At 42.2% G+C, this 16,588-nt stretch overlaps 1 long non-coding RNA gene across 1 annotated transcript; it reads right to left on the bottom strand.

The window, feature by feature from the left end:
• Positions 1-8,860: 8,860 nt before the first annotated feature.
• LOC128642221 (uncharacterized) lies at positions 8,861-10,879 on the bottom strand. Its single transcript, XR_008399634.1, has 3 exons — positions 10,798-10,879; positions 10,622-10,699; positions 8,861-8,965 (listed from the first exon to the last, which is right to left on the bottom strand). It is a non-coding gene; the product is annotated as an uncharacterized LOC128642221 (long non-coding RNA).
• Between the last annotated feature and the right edge of the window lie 5,709 nt (positions 10,880-16,588).

Below are 16,588 nucleotides of genomic sequence, written 5' to 3'. Positions count from 1 at the left end.
GTGTATATCTGTGTGTATGTGTGTGTGTGTGTGTAATATGTATATGTAATATGTATATATTAATATAACTCCCTCTCTGTTACACTAGGATAATGAGCATGGTACAGTGTGTGTGTAAATGTGTGTGATTTGTGTGTTTAATATGTATGTATATAGTGGCAAATTTCTGTCTGTTACACCAAGGTAAGGAGAATTGTACAGTATGTGTGTATGTAAGCATGTGATGTATGTGTGTGTGTAAGTATGAATGTGTGTGTTTGTGTGTATGTGTGTATGTAAGCATGTGATGTATGTGTGTGTAATAGGAATGTATTTAGTGGCAAATGTTAGATCAGGATGGGGAGAATTGTATAGTGTGTATGTGGGTGTATCTGTGTGCCTATATTTATATGTATGTGTCTGTATGCATATCTATGTAATACAGTATGTTTATACTGTATATGTTGTTGTGTATGTATTTTATTTATTTACTAGTCCTAAAGCCCAATCACACGGGCCATTTTTTGCAGGGTAGAGCGGTCCCACCCCTTGCGCTCTTCCCCTCCCCCTCTCTTTTGCTCTCTCTCCCCCCTCTCTTTTGCGCTTTCTCTCCCCCTCTCTTTTGAGCTCTCTCTCTCCCCCCTCTCTTTTGTGCTCTCTCTCCCCCTCTTTTGCGCTCTCTCTTCCCCCCTCTTTTGCGCTCTCTCTCTCCCCCTCTCTTTTGCTCTCTCTCTCTCCCCCTCTCTTTTGCGCTTTCTTTCCCCCTGTCTTTTGAGCTCTCTCTCTCCACCTCTCTTTTGAGCTCTCTCTCCCCCTCTCTTTTGAGCTCTCTCTCCCCCTCTCTTTTGAGCTCTCTCTCTCCCCCCTCTCTTTTGCGCTCTCTCTCCCCCCTCTCTTTTGCGCTCTCTCTCTCCCCCCTCTTTTGTGCTCTCTCTCTCCCCCCTCTTTTGCGCTCTCTCTCTCCCCCCCTATTTTGCGCTCTCTCTCCCCCCTCTTTTGCGCTCTCTCTCCCCCCTCTTTTGCGCTCTCTCTACCCCCCCTCTTTTGGGCTCTCTCTCTCCCCCCTCTTTTGCGCTCTCTCTCACCCCCTCTCTTTTGTGCTCTCTCTCTCACCCCTCTCTTTTGCGCTCTCTCTCTCCCCCCTCTTTTGTGCTCTCTCTCTCCCCCCTCTTTTGCGCTCTCTCTCTCCCCCCCTATTTTGCGCTCTCTCTCCCCCCTCTTTTGCGCTCTCTCTCCCCCCTCTTTTGCGCTCTCTCTACCCCCCCCCTCTTTTGGGCTCTCTCTCTCCCCCCTCTTTTGCGCTCTCTCTCACCCCCTCTCTTTTGTGCTCTCTCTCTCACCCCTCTCTTTTGCGCTCTCTCTCCCCCCTCTCTTTTGCGCTCTCTCTCTCCCCCCCCCTCTCTCCCCTCCATCTCTCCCCCTCTCCCCCCCTCTCTCTCTCTCCCCCCTCTATCTCTCCCCTCTATCTCTCTCTCCCCTCTCTCTCCTCTCTATCTCTCTCTCCCCCCCTCCATCTCTCTCTCTCTCTCCCCCCTCTCTCTCCCCCCTCTCTCTCTCTCTCTCTCTCTCTCTGTCCCCCTCTCTCTCCCCCCTCTCTCTCTCTCTCTCTCTCTCTCTCTCTCTCCCCTCTCTCTCTCCCCCCTCTCTCTCTCCCCTCTCTCTCCCCTCTCTCTCTCTCCCCCCTCTCTCTCTCTCCCCCCTCTCTCTCTATCTCCCCTCTCTCTTTCTCTCCCCTCTCTCTCCCCTCTCTCTCTCTCTCCCCTCTCTCTCTCTCTATCTCCCCCCCTCTCTCTCTCTATCTCCCCCCTCTCTCTCTCCCCCTCTCTCTCTCCCTCCCCTCTCTCTCCCTCCCCCTCCCTTCTCTCTCTCCCTCCCCTCTCTCTCTCCCTCCCCTCTCTCTCTCCCTCCCTCCCCCCTCTTTCTCTCCCTCCCTCCCCCCTCTTTCTCTCCCTCCCCCTTCTTTCTCTCCCTCTCCCCCTCCCCCCTCTCTCTCTCCCTCCTTCCCCCCCTCTTTCTCTCCCTCCCCCCTCTTTCTCTCCCCCTCTCTCTCCCCCCATCCCCCCTCTCTCTCTCTCCCCTCTCTCTCTCTCTCCCCCTCCCCCCTCTCTCCCCCTCCCCCCTCTCTCTCCCCCCCTCCCCCCTCTCTCCCCCTCCCCCCTCTCTCTCCCCCCTCCCCCCTCTCTCTCCCCCCTCCCCCCTCTCTCTCTCCCCCCCTCCCCCCTCTCTCTCTCCCCCCTCTCTCCCCTCCCCCCTCTCTCTCTCCCCCCTCTCTCTCCCCCCTCTCTCTCTCTTCCCCCCCTCTCTTTTGATCTCTCTCTCCCCTTTCTTTTGATCTCTCCCTCCTCCTCTCTTTTGCTCTCCCTCCTCCTCTCTTTTGCTCTCCCTCCTCCTCTCTTTTGCTGTCTCTCCCCCCTCTCTTTTGCGCTCTCTCTCCCCCCACTCTTTTGCGCTCTCTCTCCCCCCTCTCTTTTGCGCTCTCTCTCTCCCCCCCTCTTTTGCGCTCTCTCTCTCCCCCCCTCTTTTGCGCTCTCTCTCTCCCCCCCTCTTTTGCGCTCTCTCTCCCCCCTCTTTTGCGCTCTCTCTACCCCCCCTCTTTTGCGCTCTCTCTCTCACCCCCTCTCTTTTGCGCTCTCTCTCCCCCCTCTCTTTTGCGCTCTCTCTCCCCCCTCTCTTTTGCGCTCTCTCTCTCCCCCCCTCTTTTGCGCTCTCTCTCTCCCTCCCCCTCCCTCTTTCTCTCCCTCCCCTCTCTCTCTCACTCCCCCTCCCCTCTCTCTCTCCCTCCCCTCTCTCTCTCCCTCCCTCCCCCCTCTTTCTCTCCCTCTCCCTTCTTTCTCTCCCTCTCCCCCTCCCCCCTCTCTCTCTCCCTCCTTCCCCCCCTCTTTCTCTCCCTCCCCCCCTCTTTCTCTCCCCCTCTCTCTCTCCCTCCCTCCCCCCCTCTCTCTCCCCCCATCCCCCCTCTCTCTCTCTCCCCCTCCCCCCTCTCTCCCCCCTCCCCCCCTCTCTCCCCCCTCCCCCCTCTCTCTCCCCCTCCCCCCTCTCTCTCTCTCCCCCTCCCCCCTCTCTCTCTCCCCCCTCCCCCCTCTCTCTCTCCCCTCCCCCCTCTCTCTCTCTCTTTCCCCCTCTCTCTCTCTCTTTCCCCCCTCTCTTTTGATCTCTCTCTCCCCTTTCTTTTGATCTCTCCCTCCTCCTCTCTTTTGCTCTCCCTCCTCCTCTCTTTTGCTCTCCCTCCTCCTCTCTTTTGCTCTCCCTCCTCCTCTCTTTTGCTGTCTCTCTCCCTCTCTTTTGCTCCCTCTCTTGTGCTCTCTTTATCTCCCCTCTTGATCTCCTTCTCCCCTCTTGATCTCTCTCTCACCTTTCTTATCTTTTCTCTACCCCCTCTCTCCCCTCTTTTGAGCTGTTTTGAGCTCTCAGACTGCACAACCTTTCACGGCCCGCCGAGCCCCGCCCCCTTCATGGTCGGCCACGCCCCCTTCAGGCCCTCACGCTCGGCCACGCCCCCGCCCAAGCTCGGCCACGCTCACTTCTGCTCGCACTGCAGAGACTTAGGGACTGTAAGGCCAGGTGTGTTTGTCCTCGTGCTGTCTCTACTGTGCATGACAGCTTCAGACAAACACACTTGGCCTTTTATAGTATAGGATTTATCCCTCTCACAGATCAGAATTGTATGTAGTTTCAAATAGTATCTATAATTATATGATTTATTTTATGGGGGGTTGGTTCCTACATGTTTTCAATATAAAGTCAAAATAGTGACAACAATGTAAATTTGTATCTTTTACTTTTTCAATAATTCATTTTTTTTTGGTAGATAATGATACCGAACTCTGAATGTTGTTGTTCTGAAAGTGAAAAGTGACAAAAATGTGGAATCATAAGGCATTTAAATGAAATACTTTGAAATAAATGATTCATGTTATATTCAGAAACTTTAAAGGGAAATAAATATGACTGAGCAGGTTGCTCATAATTCTAGCAGTGAGAATGGAGAGGATTCAGATGGGGAGACTCCAGGAAGTAGCTGAGAGAAAATGTTGGGGTATCAGTTAATGGGGGGCAATGTCAGAGAGGGCATCTGCCTAATATAGTGACCAGTCCTTCAGTCATGGAACAGGGGCATACTATAGTTACAGTCCTTCAGTCATGGAAGAGGAGCATACTATAGTAACCTGTCCTTTAGTCTTGGAAGAGGAGCATACTATAGTAACCTGTCCTTTAGTCTTGGAAGAGGGGCATACTATAGTGACCAGTCCTTCAGTCATGGAAGAGGGGCATACTATAGTGACCAGTCCTTCAGTCATGGAAGAGGGGCATACTATAGTGACCAGTCCTTCAGTCAAAGAACAGGGGCATACTACAGTTACAGTCCTTCAGTCATGGAACAGGGGCATACTATAGTTACAGTCCTTCAGTCATGGAAGAGGAGCATTCTATAGTAACTTGTCCTTTAGTCTTGGAAGAGGGACATACTATAGTGACCAGTCCTTCAATCATGGAAGAGGGGTATACTATAGTGACCAGTTCTTTAGTCATGAAAGAGGAGCATACTATAGTTGCAGTCATTCAGTCATGGAAGAGGGGCATACTATAGTGAACAGTCCTTCAGTCATGGAAGAGGGGCATACTATAGTGAACAGTTCTTCAGTCATGGAAGAGGGGCATACTATAGTGAACAGTCCTTCAGTGATGGAAGAGGAGCATACTATAGTGAACAGTCCTTCAGTCATGGAAGAGGGGCATACTATAATGAACAGTCCTTCAATCATGGAAGAGGGACATATTATAGTTACAGTCTTTTAGTCATGGAAGTGGGGCATACTATAAAGAACAGTCGTTCAGTCATGGAAGAGGGGCATACTACAGGGAGTGCAGAATTATTAGGCAAGTTGTATTTTTGAGGATTAATTTTATTATTGAACAACAACCATGTTCTCAATGAACCAAAAAAACTCATTAATATCAAAGCTGAATATTTTTGGAAGTAGTTTTTAGTTTGTTTTTAGTTTTAGCTATTTTAGGGGGATATCTGTGTGTGCAGGTGACTATTACTGTGCATAATTATTAGGCAACTTAACAAAAAACAAATATATACCCATTTCAATTATTTATTTTTACCAGTGAAACCAATATAACATCTCAACATTCACAAATATACATTTCTGACATTCAAAAACAAAACAAAAACAAATCAGTGACCAATATAGCCACCTTTCTTTGCAAGGACACTCAAAAGCCTGTCATCCATGGATTCTGTCAGTGTTTTGATCTGTTCACCATCAACATTGCGTGCAGCAGCAACCACAGCCTCCCAGACACTGTTCAGAGAGGTGTACTGTTTTCCCTCCTTGTAAATCTCACATTTGATGATGGACCACAGGTTCTCAATGGGGTTCAGATCAGATGAACAAGGAGGCCATGTCATTAGATTTTCTTCTTTTATACCCTTTCTTGCCAGCCACGCTGTGGAGTACTTGGACGCGTGTGATGGAGCATTGTCCTGCATGAAAATCATGTTTTTCTTGAAGGATGCAGACTTCTTCCTGTACCACTGCTTGAAGAAGGTGTCTTCCAGAAACTGGCAGTAGGACTGGGAGTTGAGCTTGACTCCATCCTCAACCCGAAAAGGCCCCACAAGCTCATCTTTGATGATACCAGCCCAAACCAGTACTCCACCTCCACCTTGCTGGCGTCTGAGTCGGACTGGAGCTCTCTGCCCTTTACCAATCCAGCCACGGGCCCATCCATCTGGCCCATCAAGACTCACTCTCATTTCATCAGTCCATAAAACCTTAGAAAAATCAGTCTTGAGATATTTCTTGGCCCAGTCTTGACGTTTCAGCTTGTGTGTCTTGTTCAGTGGTGGTCGTCTTTCAGCCTTTCTTACCTTGGCCATGTCTCTGAGTATTGCACACCTTGTGCTTTTGGGCACTCCAGTGATGTTGCAGCTCTGAAATATGGCCAAACTGGTGGCAAGTGGCATCTTGGCAGCTGCACGCTTGACTTTTCTCAGTTCATGGGCAGTTATTTTGCGCCTTGGTTTTTCCACACGCTTCTTGCGACCCTGTTGACTATTTTGAATGAAACGATTGATTGTTCGATGATCACGCTTCAGAAGCTTTGCAATTTTAAGAGTGCTGCATCCCTCTGCAAGATATCTCACTATTTTTGACTTTTCTGAGCCTGTCAAGTCCTTCTTTTGACCCATTTTGCCAAAGGAAAGGAAGTTGCCTAATAATTATGCACACCTGATATAGGGTGTTGATGTCATTAGACCACACCCCTTCTCATTACAGAGATGCACATCACCTAATATGCTTAATTGGTAGTAGGCTTTCGAGCCTATACAGCTTGGAGTAAGACAACATGCATAAAGAGGATGATGTGGTCAAAATACTCATTTGCCTAATAATTCTGCACTCCCTGTATAGTGACCAGTCCTGCATTCATGGATGATAGGCATACTATAGTGACCAGTCCTTTAGTCATAGAAAAGGAGCATACTATAGTGAACAATCCTTTAGTCATGGAAGAGGGGCATACTATAGACTAGAGAACAGTCCTTCAATCAGGGAAGAGGAGTATACAAGTTTGGGCCTGAGACAGATGTTGGTTGTAGGAGACTCTATTATTAGGAAGGTTGATAGGGTAATTTGTCATCCAAATCCCTTAAATAGAATAGTTTGCCATCTTCCAGGGGCTCATGTTAGGCATACTGTGGAGTGCATTGATACATTGTTAAGAGAAATCTGGTACTGGTCCTGCAGTCATGGTACATATTAGCACTAAGGATGGAATCAGCTGGAGATGGAGTGTCCTAAAAATGACTTCAGGGAGTTAGGTAGAAACCTTAAAGCAAGGTAATATTTTCTGAGATATTACCAGTGCCATGTGCTAACCCAGTAAGGCAGAAGGAGATAAGGACAGTTAATTAATGGTTAAAAACATGGTGTTTGACTTTTTAGAGCACTGGGTTAACTTTTCACTTTGGTACAATTTGTACAGTAAGGATGGATTGTACCTGAATGACATGGGTACAGGTGTGTTGGGAGAGAGGATAGTAACCCACTTTGATAATATTTTAAAGGGATACTAAACCTGATTTATTTATTTAATGATTCAGATAGAGCATGCAATTTTAACCCCTTAATGACCACAATGTACCCTGTATGTCACTGATGATTAAGGGTTTTTTCAGGACATAATAGCACAAGTCTAGCAAGAACACACTATTAATGCCCTCCCTCCAGCAGGCTTTGTGGAATAGAGCAGTCTCAACGCTGGTGGCAAGACCGCGCTTTAAAACAATCAAGACCCAAAAAAAGGCCAGTGACATACAGGGTACGTCGCTGGTCCTTAAGGGGTTAAGCAACTTTCTAATTTACTCCTATTATCAAAATTGCTTTGTTCTATTGCTATTTTTATATAAAAAGCAGGAATTAAAGCTTAGGACCATCCCATTTTTGGCTCAACACCCTGGAAAGCGCTTGCTTATTGGGGCTACATTTAGGTCTGACCTCTGGTTAATTCACTGAGCGCAAAGTGGTACCGCAAGCTCACGGTAGCATTAACCAGCCACTTGTAATGGCTGTTTATTTAGCTTGCAAATTAAATTAGCCCTCCACTTGTGATCTAGCCCTAAATATCCTTTCCTCCAGCCTTAAACTGTGACCTCTTGTCACAGACTATTTTCTTGGAAAAAACAGAGCTTCTGCCATCGCTGTATATGGGCCTTGAAGATATTTATATAAAGTTATCATGTTACCTCTCAAGTGCAACAGACCCAGTTTAGCTAATCTCTCGTCATAGCTTAAATTCTTCATTCCTCTTATAAGCTTTGTGGCCCTTCTCTGAACTTTCTGAAGTCTGCATTGGATTTTTTTTATTATTAGTCCTTAGAACTGCACTCCATACTCTAGGTGAGGTCTTACCAGGGATTTATATAGTGACAGATTTATGCTTTCCTCTCTTGCATCAATGCCACTTTATATACATGTTAGTATCTTATTAGCATTAGAAGCAGCTGCTCTGCATTGTGGATTGCACTAGGTTCCTCTGGAAGTCTCAATTGCATAATATTATTAATAATTTTAAAAAGTCATCACTGTTATTGACAATCAGGACTTAGAATCAAATATTCAAATTAAAAACACATAATTTAGAGATCTTGGTGTCCTGGTGTGTCTTTTCTAACAAATTATATTAGCTATACATAATATCACATAATTAACTCATACAAGTATGTAAATGTGTGCCCTGGCCACTATATACAGCCACTACAATACTAGTGATGATTAGAGCTTTAATGAATCACTACCATGTATGTTTATACACCTCTACAATGTATCATCTGGCCATTTCAGGGTCTTTTATACATTTGCAATGCAATAGACTGTTTCCAAATAGCCGTGTAATAGTTGCAAAGATGTTCAAAATGGCCGTTCGAGAACATATCAAGTGTCTTGAGGTGTTGAATTTGAAAAGTCAAAACTGGTCTCAAAAAGGTGTTGAAAAGTAACACAAAAATGGTTCATGACTGCCGAGAATTTTTTGACCCAATAGGAAAAATAGGGCCTTAGCGAAGACTAGAAAACACATATGCGGGTACAGGAAAGCGCTAAAAAAAAGGCTTTTGTGGTTACGATGAATTGAAAAGTGGCCTTTTAGAATATTTAAAAAAAAAAAAAAGAGCAGGAAAGGTCTCAGCCTGTATAGATTTTGATCGACGCTATTGCTTGATATTTGTATTATTTATTTAATTAAAATAAAATGGAAGGGTGTCGGTGACTTTGAGTGAAATTAGTTTTGTTTAAACTTCTTTCTCTGTTTGATATAACTTTATCTTTAGCAGAATAACATAGCAACAATAGTAAAAGGGATTTTCTATGTCCTTTTAACTAGTTAATTAAACATTGATTTACGGCAGGGAAATCTTGTTTTCACCAGGTGTTGTTCTTTGTTGTTCCAATTTATAACATTTTTCTGGAGTTGCCTGAAAAGAAAAATAATGTTAGTGCTTTCACACTGTTTCTTAGCAACATTATATACTAATTATTGCCTGGGATAAACATAAGGCTATCCTACGTACTAATTAATGCCTGGGATAAGCATAAGGCTATCTTACGTACTAATTAATGCCTGGGATAAATATAAGGCTATCCTACATATGAATTAATGCTTGGGATAAGCATAAGGATATCCTACATACTAATTAATGACTGTGATAAGCATAAGGCTATCCTACATACTAATAAATGACTGGGATAAGCATAACGCTATGCTATGTACTAATTAATGCCTGGGAAAAGCATAAGGCTATCCTACATTCTAACTAATGCCTGGGATAAGCATACGGCTATCCTACATACTAATTAATTCCTGGGATAAGAGTAAGGCTATCCTAGGTACTAATTAATGCCTGGGATAAGCATAAGGCTATCATATATACTAATTAATGCCTGGGTTAAGCATAATGCTATCCTATGTACTAATTAATGTCTGGGATAAGCATATGGCTATCCTATGTACTAATTAATGCCTGGGATAAGCATAAAGTTATCCTATGTACTAATTAATGCCTGGGATAAGCATAAGGCTATCCTACATACTAATTAATGCCTGGGATAAGCATAAAGTTATACTATGTACTAATTAATGTCTGGGATAAGCATAAGGCTATCGTATGTAATAAGTAATGCCTGGGATAAGCATAAGGCTATCCTACGTACTAATTAATGCCCGGGATAAGTATAAGGCTATTCTATATACTAATTAATGCCTGGGGTAAGCATAATGCTATCCTATGTACTAATTAATGCCTGGGATAAGCATAAGGCTATCCTACATACTAACTAATGCCTGGGATAAGCATTAGGCTATTCTATGTACTAATTTATGCCTGGGATAAGCATAAGGCTATCCTATGTACTAATTAATGCCTGGGGTAAGCATAAAGCTATCCTATGTACTAATTAATGTCTGGTCTGGTATAAGCATAACGCTATCCTATGTACTAATTAATGCCTGGGATAAGCATACGGCTATCCTACATACTAATTAATGCCTGGGATAAGCATAAAGTTATCCTATGTACTAATTAATGTCTAGTATAAGCATAACACCATCCTATGTACTAATTAATGCCTGGGATAAGCATAAGGCTATCCTACATACTAATGAATGCCTGGGATAAGCATAAGTCTATCCTACATACTAATGAATGCCTGGGATAAGCATAAGGCTATCCTACATACTAATTAATGCCTGGGATAAGCATAAGGCTATCCTACGTACTAACTAATGCCTGTGATAAGCATAAGGCTATCCTACATAATAATTAATGCCTGGGAGCAGAATTTTGAGTGCCTAGGGCAGCACAAAACCTAAATACGCCCCTGGTATTTTTGTGTATAAAGGGACATTAAACCCAATTTTTTTCTTTCATGATTCAGATAGAGCAGCAATTTTAAGCAACTTTCTAATTTTCTTCTATTATCAATTTTTTTTATCTTTATTTGAAAAGAAGTAATATAAGCTTAGATGCCGAACAATTTTTTGTTCAGCACCTGGGTAGTGATTGCTGATTGGTTGCTAAATATAGCCACCAATCAGCAATACTTTTTTCATCTTTCTCTTAAACACGATGTACCTTAAAATGTCACGTCCGTGCACTTCCCACACTAAGGATCCACACTCCAGTGCCAGTAAACAATGTTGGGCAGATAACCTTAGCAAACAAACACAGGAAGAAGTCACTAGTATTCAGTATAAATAAATAAAGGATGATATTCCGGTTTCCGATACAAGAATGTATATGATACTTACTGAGTCTGGAAATGGTAATGAAATAATCTGAGGGACAATGACTGTTTCAACCACAATCACTCCAAATACAAGGATGATTTTCTGCCAAACAGGGATCTGGTATATAAAAGCCAAGCGTATAATTAGAGTGCTCCTGAAGTACTCTAGAACAGTGGTTGCCAACCGCGGTCCTCAAGGACCCCCAACAGTCCTGGTTTTCATTATAGCTGAACCAGTGCACAGGTGAAATAATCAGCTGATGGATGAGAGCAGGTTGGTTACAGATCAGCTGATTATTTCACCTGTGCACTGATTTAGCTATAATGAAAACCAGGACTGTTGGGGGTCCTTGAGGACCGCGGTTGGCAACCACTGCTCTAGAATATAGTCATGGTAGCTTGATTGATTTGTTGTGCTTATTTTTTATTTCATAATGATACTCTTATTGATGGATCTATTTTAACAATGCATCATTTAAAGGTCATTATGTCTCTACATTATCTTGTATCTGTTAATATAATGAAGATGTATTCATTATTCATTCCATTGTCTTTGTTTAGTATTTGGAAGAGAATATTTTATTTTTCACACAGAAATGGGTCATAACTAACTAATCGCCTGGTGCCTTTCTCATTTATCTCTCTATTCCCTTTCCTTACTTGCCTTTACATCTCCAATACAGTTGACTTAAATGGTATTGTGTACAGTTTGTTGTCACATTAAATTACACAATGACAATACATTTAGATGACACATTTTTGTCACATTGGCACAGACTTAGAACAAAAATACTCACTTTATTTGATAAATACACAGTATAAAAAATACTAAGCGATCCAGCAAGAACAATTATGATCATAAGACCCACCTATAAAACAGAATAGAAAAACTCTTGCTTAATAGGCAGTGTTAAAATTGTATCACCAGATATTGTATTTCATTCATACTGAAGCATAAGACAACACAAAACTTGGTATTTTTTCCACAGATCTCAGGTAAATCTAGTTTTGACCAGTTAAGGAACAAGTAAAAAAGTGAGAGAAAGAAAAACCCAGGATGAAAGAAGGAAAGGTTTTTTGACCCCCATAGAGGACAAGTTGAGAGGTCATAGTAAGTTCAGTGGGCTGGACTAAGTGAGTGCTGGAGAGAGGGGGAGAGTGAAAGTAGGCTGCTGTCCAGGACCTGAACGTGCGAGAATAAGCTCCCATCCTCCCCTCCTGTATGTGTGACTTGATGTTTGTTTGCCTAATTGGTGGCTTTGGTCAGAGTGGGGATGGCTGGTACCTCCTGTTTGATTGGCAGGGGAGAATTTCATACAAGGGGCATGTCCATATGGGTTGTAAGGGAAGGCACACTTTGTATCTGGGCAAGCACCCTGGGGTGTTTAAGGGTCAAATCGCCATGACTTCACTCCCACCTTACCCCAATAAACACACAGACGCAGGTTTGGAGGCAGAAGACCGTGGAGCAAGTTCGCGTTTATTTAAAAACAACCAGGTAAAAACTCTAAACTTTTTCTGTGAAGCTTAAGGCTTAACTCAAGGTGGCGGCATCTGAGACCTAGTATATATCTTTATATCTATAAATAACTTAATATCTACAACAAGAGTAGTGAGGTCACCAGCCCGGATTGGTTGTCGCAATGCTCCTGCCGAGCATTGCCCTTCAGGGGTTGGCATCATCCTCAAGGGGTTTCTAGGTCAGCAGGCCCACGGGGAGAGATGTTACAAGCTGCGACTTGCAACATCATGCCCCTCCCATAAGCTCGACCACACACTCGGGAAAACCATAAAAAAATATTCGGCCGGGACCCCGCCAAGCCAGTTGGCAAAATCTTACCCTCATCTCCTATGCTTCACACCATAAGGGCCATCATGACGTAAGACGAACAACAAACGTCAATGAAGGGAAGCCAAATTCTACCACATTGGGCTTACAATCAGCGAACCTGATTAGACATGCTCCTGCCAAAGTCCTACAACCACCCTAGAGGTAGCCGCTCTCTCAGTGCCGTCCCCTTATCCTGAAACAAAAAACGGTTAAACATACAAACAGAAAGGGAGGGATGGGTGGGGAAAAACCTTTCACCAGCAGTCAAAGACAAGAAAGAGGGAATGTTCCAGCATCCATGCATTCTTATATCAGAGTCCCCACCCCAACACTTGCAACAATGTTGCACACTCACACACTGCACAGCTTCACGTCTCAGTCAGGCAGCATAACCCTTAAGACGTTACAAGCACAATTATGCTCTCCACTACCATATGTAAATGTTTATTTTGTAATATTATTTCAATAATAGTTATTGTGTTTTTAATAAAGCAAACTGTGGCTTTATAACCCATTTTCATGGTGTCAGTGTATTTATTTTAGCGGAACATAGTGCATAATATGGGGTCAAAGTCTTATTTTCAATCTACCCATGTAATGTATAAACAGGCAGATATGGCAGATATTAGATACATTGATGGGTATATAGTAGGTAATAATGATGCACATCACTTTTATTCTATTTGAATTATGTTTTATCTTTTTTTTTTAAAATAAACTGCACCATAGTTGTTCAGCAAAACTGTCAAACTATTAAAATATTGAAAAAATATTTAAATTCTAGTAAGTGAAAAATGTATACTTACTTTAGATACAATGGAAAATATATAGGGAAAATAAAAGAGCCATCCTGCAGCCAAGATTAAATGCCATATCTGTGTGGTGAAAGAAAAGTCAGAATTTATATACCGTGGTTTTAATAAAGACAGAAAAAAGGTTTAAAGTAAGCATCAAATTAAACTTCAAAGACTTTGAGATTGTAATACAAAAATACAGCACAGTATCACAACATGTAGTATATTTTCATTATGTAATTTTGCTCCTTTTTCCTGTAATTTAGCTCTAAATATTGTGGCCTTGATTACAAGTGGAGCACAAACATATTAGCGCTATTGTGCGCTAACACAGCTCAAGTTAAATCAATAGCGCTTTCATTTTTGTTTTTATAAGCATTATGTTAGCGCTCTAGAGAATGTATAGGGTACGCTAACATCTGTATGTCAGATAGCGCGGCTGTGCTAAATCCCTCACACAATAAACTTCTATTGGGCCTCCTTGAAAAACTCATGTTGGATATCGCTTATGTGCCAAACTGGAGATCAAATAGTGGAGTTCTTCACTAAGATTTAAAACTCTGCAACAACTCCTATAGACATTTATTGAACAGAAAAGAATTGAGAAAAAAAGTAAATAATCTAAACCATAACTAGTTACAATTCTACTATATACTGACTTTGGTATACTGTATATAGGGCTAGATTACTAGTGAAACAATAATTTCACGTGCACCCATAAAGGGGCAAATTTGCCCATTTATGGGCGCAAATTAAATAACCAACCATTATGAGTGGCTGGTTGATGCTACCGTGAGCTTGTGGTAGCACTTTGCACTCTAATTTATTAACCAGAGGTCAGACCACAGGTTAATGATATAAATGTTCCCCAATTTCCCCACAATAAAGTTTAGTGTTCATTTTTTAAACTATAAATTATGGACTGCGTCTATCGGCATCAGAATGAGGCTCCCATTGGAGCCTATGGAAACGCACATTTGTGAGCGCAAAGCTTCCATGCAATGCAAACGTGAGGTTGCGTTTGCATTGTGCTGAACTTATAATACCAGTGCCAATTTGTGTCCGCCGGTGTTACTGAGTGAAGCGCAAAAATCATGCTTGCAAAAGATTTTGTGCTCCACTTAAATCTGGCCTATAATAAGCTGGCTATTTAACCAAAGCCTAATATTTTAAGAAAGTCTCCAATTACAAAGTGTTTATAAAATGCTACTTTCTAATGAAGGATACCTTAAGAATGAAGCAAATTTTATAACTGAAGTAAATTGAAATGTTGTTTAAAATTGTATTCTCTATCTGAATCATGAAATAAACATTTTTGGTTTCATGTCCCTTTAAGCTACTCAGTTGTGACCTCTACTAATGCTCCTTACTAATAATTAATTGGGCAGGTGAATGAGTTTGTCTTTATGTGTTAGTCATGGTGTGACTGGAAAAGGAACATAAGTAATGCACATTACCAGCTGATGTGGAAGCTGCCAGGCTTTATGTGGGGTTATAAGAAGTTTTCTCTGTAAAAGGCAAACAATAAATGAATTAAATACAAGTTGTCACATTAAAACAATATAAAAAAGAGGTGGAATATGTATATTATATGTATCCCTGTTTCTCTCTCTATATTATATATAATAGACCAATCACTGGTAATTTCTACTAAAGCAGCTGTTTAATGTGTTGTTATATTTTAACGTAAGATATTAGTGTGTATGGTAGAAATAAAGGGGCCGAATTATCATGGCCCAAATGGGACAAATTCTCCTGTTTCCGCGTGAGTCTTCAGGCTCGCCGGAAACAGCAGTTAAGAAGCAGCGGGCTCCTTAACTGGATCCGTCGCCTCTGTGCGGCATACAACACTCAACTCAATCGAATACGTGCAATGCTGAATGCAGACAGCGTATGCTGTCCGCGTTCAGCTATGTCTGGCTGACATGATATGCTACAGCGTATCATGTCCACCAGTTATGTATAAATCGGCCCCACTGTGCCATGTTTGATCAATGTGCCTCTATACACAGATATAAAGTCATAATGTGCCTCTATACACAGGTATACAGTCATAATGTGCCTCTATACACAGATATAAAGTCATAATGTGCCTCTATACACAGGTATACAGTCATAATGTGCCTCTATACACAGATATACAGTCATAATGTGCCTCTATACACAGGTATACCATCAAAATGTGCCTCTATACACAGATATATAGTCATAATTTGCCTCTATACACAGATATACAGTCATAATGTGCCTCTATAGACAGATATACAGTCATAATGTGCCTTTATACACAGATATACAGTCATAATTTGGCTCTATACACAGATATACAGTCATAATGTGCCTCTATACACAGATATACAGTCATAATTTGCCTCTATACACAGATATACAGTCATAATGTGCCTCTATACACATAATGTCATAATGTGCCTGTATACACAGATAAAAAGTCATAATGTGCCACTATACACAGATATAAAGTCATAATGTGCCTCTATACACAGATATACAGTCATAATGTGCCTCTAAACACAAATATACAGTTATAATTTGCCTCTTTACAAAGATATACAGTCATAATGTGCCTCAATACACATAATGTCATGATGTGCCTCTATACACAGATATAAAGTCATAATGTGCCACTATACACAGATATACAGTCATAATGTGCCACTATACACAGATATAATCATAATTTGCCTCTACGGTACTGATTTCATGACATTCTTGTAAAACTGCTGCCATCTAGTGCTACTGCAAGTGCATAACATTCTTGTAAAACTGCTGCCATCTAGTGCTACTGCAAGTGAATAACATTCTTGTAAAACTGCTGCCCTCTAGTGCTACTGCAAGTGAATAACATTCTTGTTAAACTGCTGCCCTCTAGTGCTACTGCAAGTGCATAACATTCTTGTAAAACTGCTGCCATCTAGTGCTACTGCAAGTGAATAACATTCTTGTAAAACTGCTGCCCTCTAGTGCTACTGCAAGTGCATAACATTCTTGTAAAACTGTTGCCCTCTAGTACTACTGCAAGTGCATTACATTCTTGTAAAACTGCTGCCATCTAGTGCTACTGCAAGTGCATAACACTCTTGTAAAACTGCTGCCATCTAGTGCTACTGCAAGTGCATAACATTCTTGTAAAACTGCTGCCCTCTAGTGCTCCTGCAAATGGATAACAT

This window comes from Bombina bombina, chromosome 11 (assembly GCF_027579735.1).
Source record: "Bombina bombina isolate aBomBom1 chromosome 11, aBomBom1.pri, whole genome shotgun sequence".
In the NCBI taxonomy this organism is placed as follows: Eukaryota; Metazoa; Chordata; class Amphibia; order Anura; family Bombinatoridae; genus Bombina; species Bombina bombina.
Note: the sequence above shows the minus strand (reverse complement) of the source record. Positions and strands in the feature narration are given on the sequence as shown.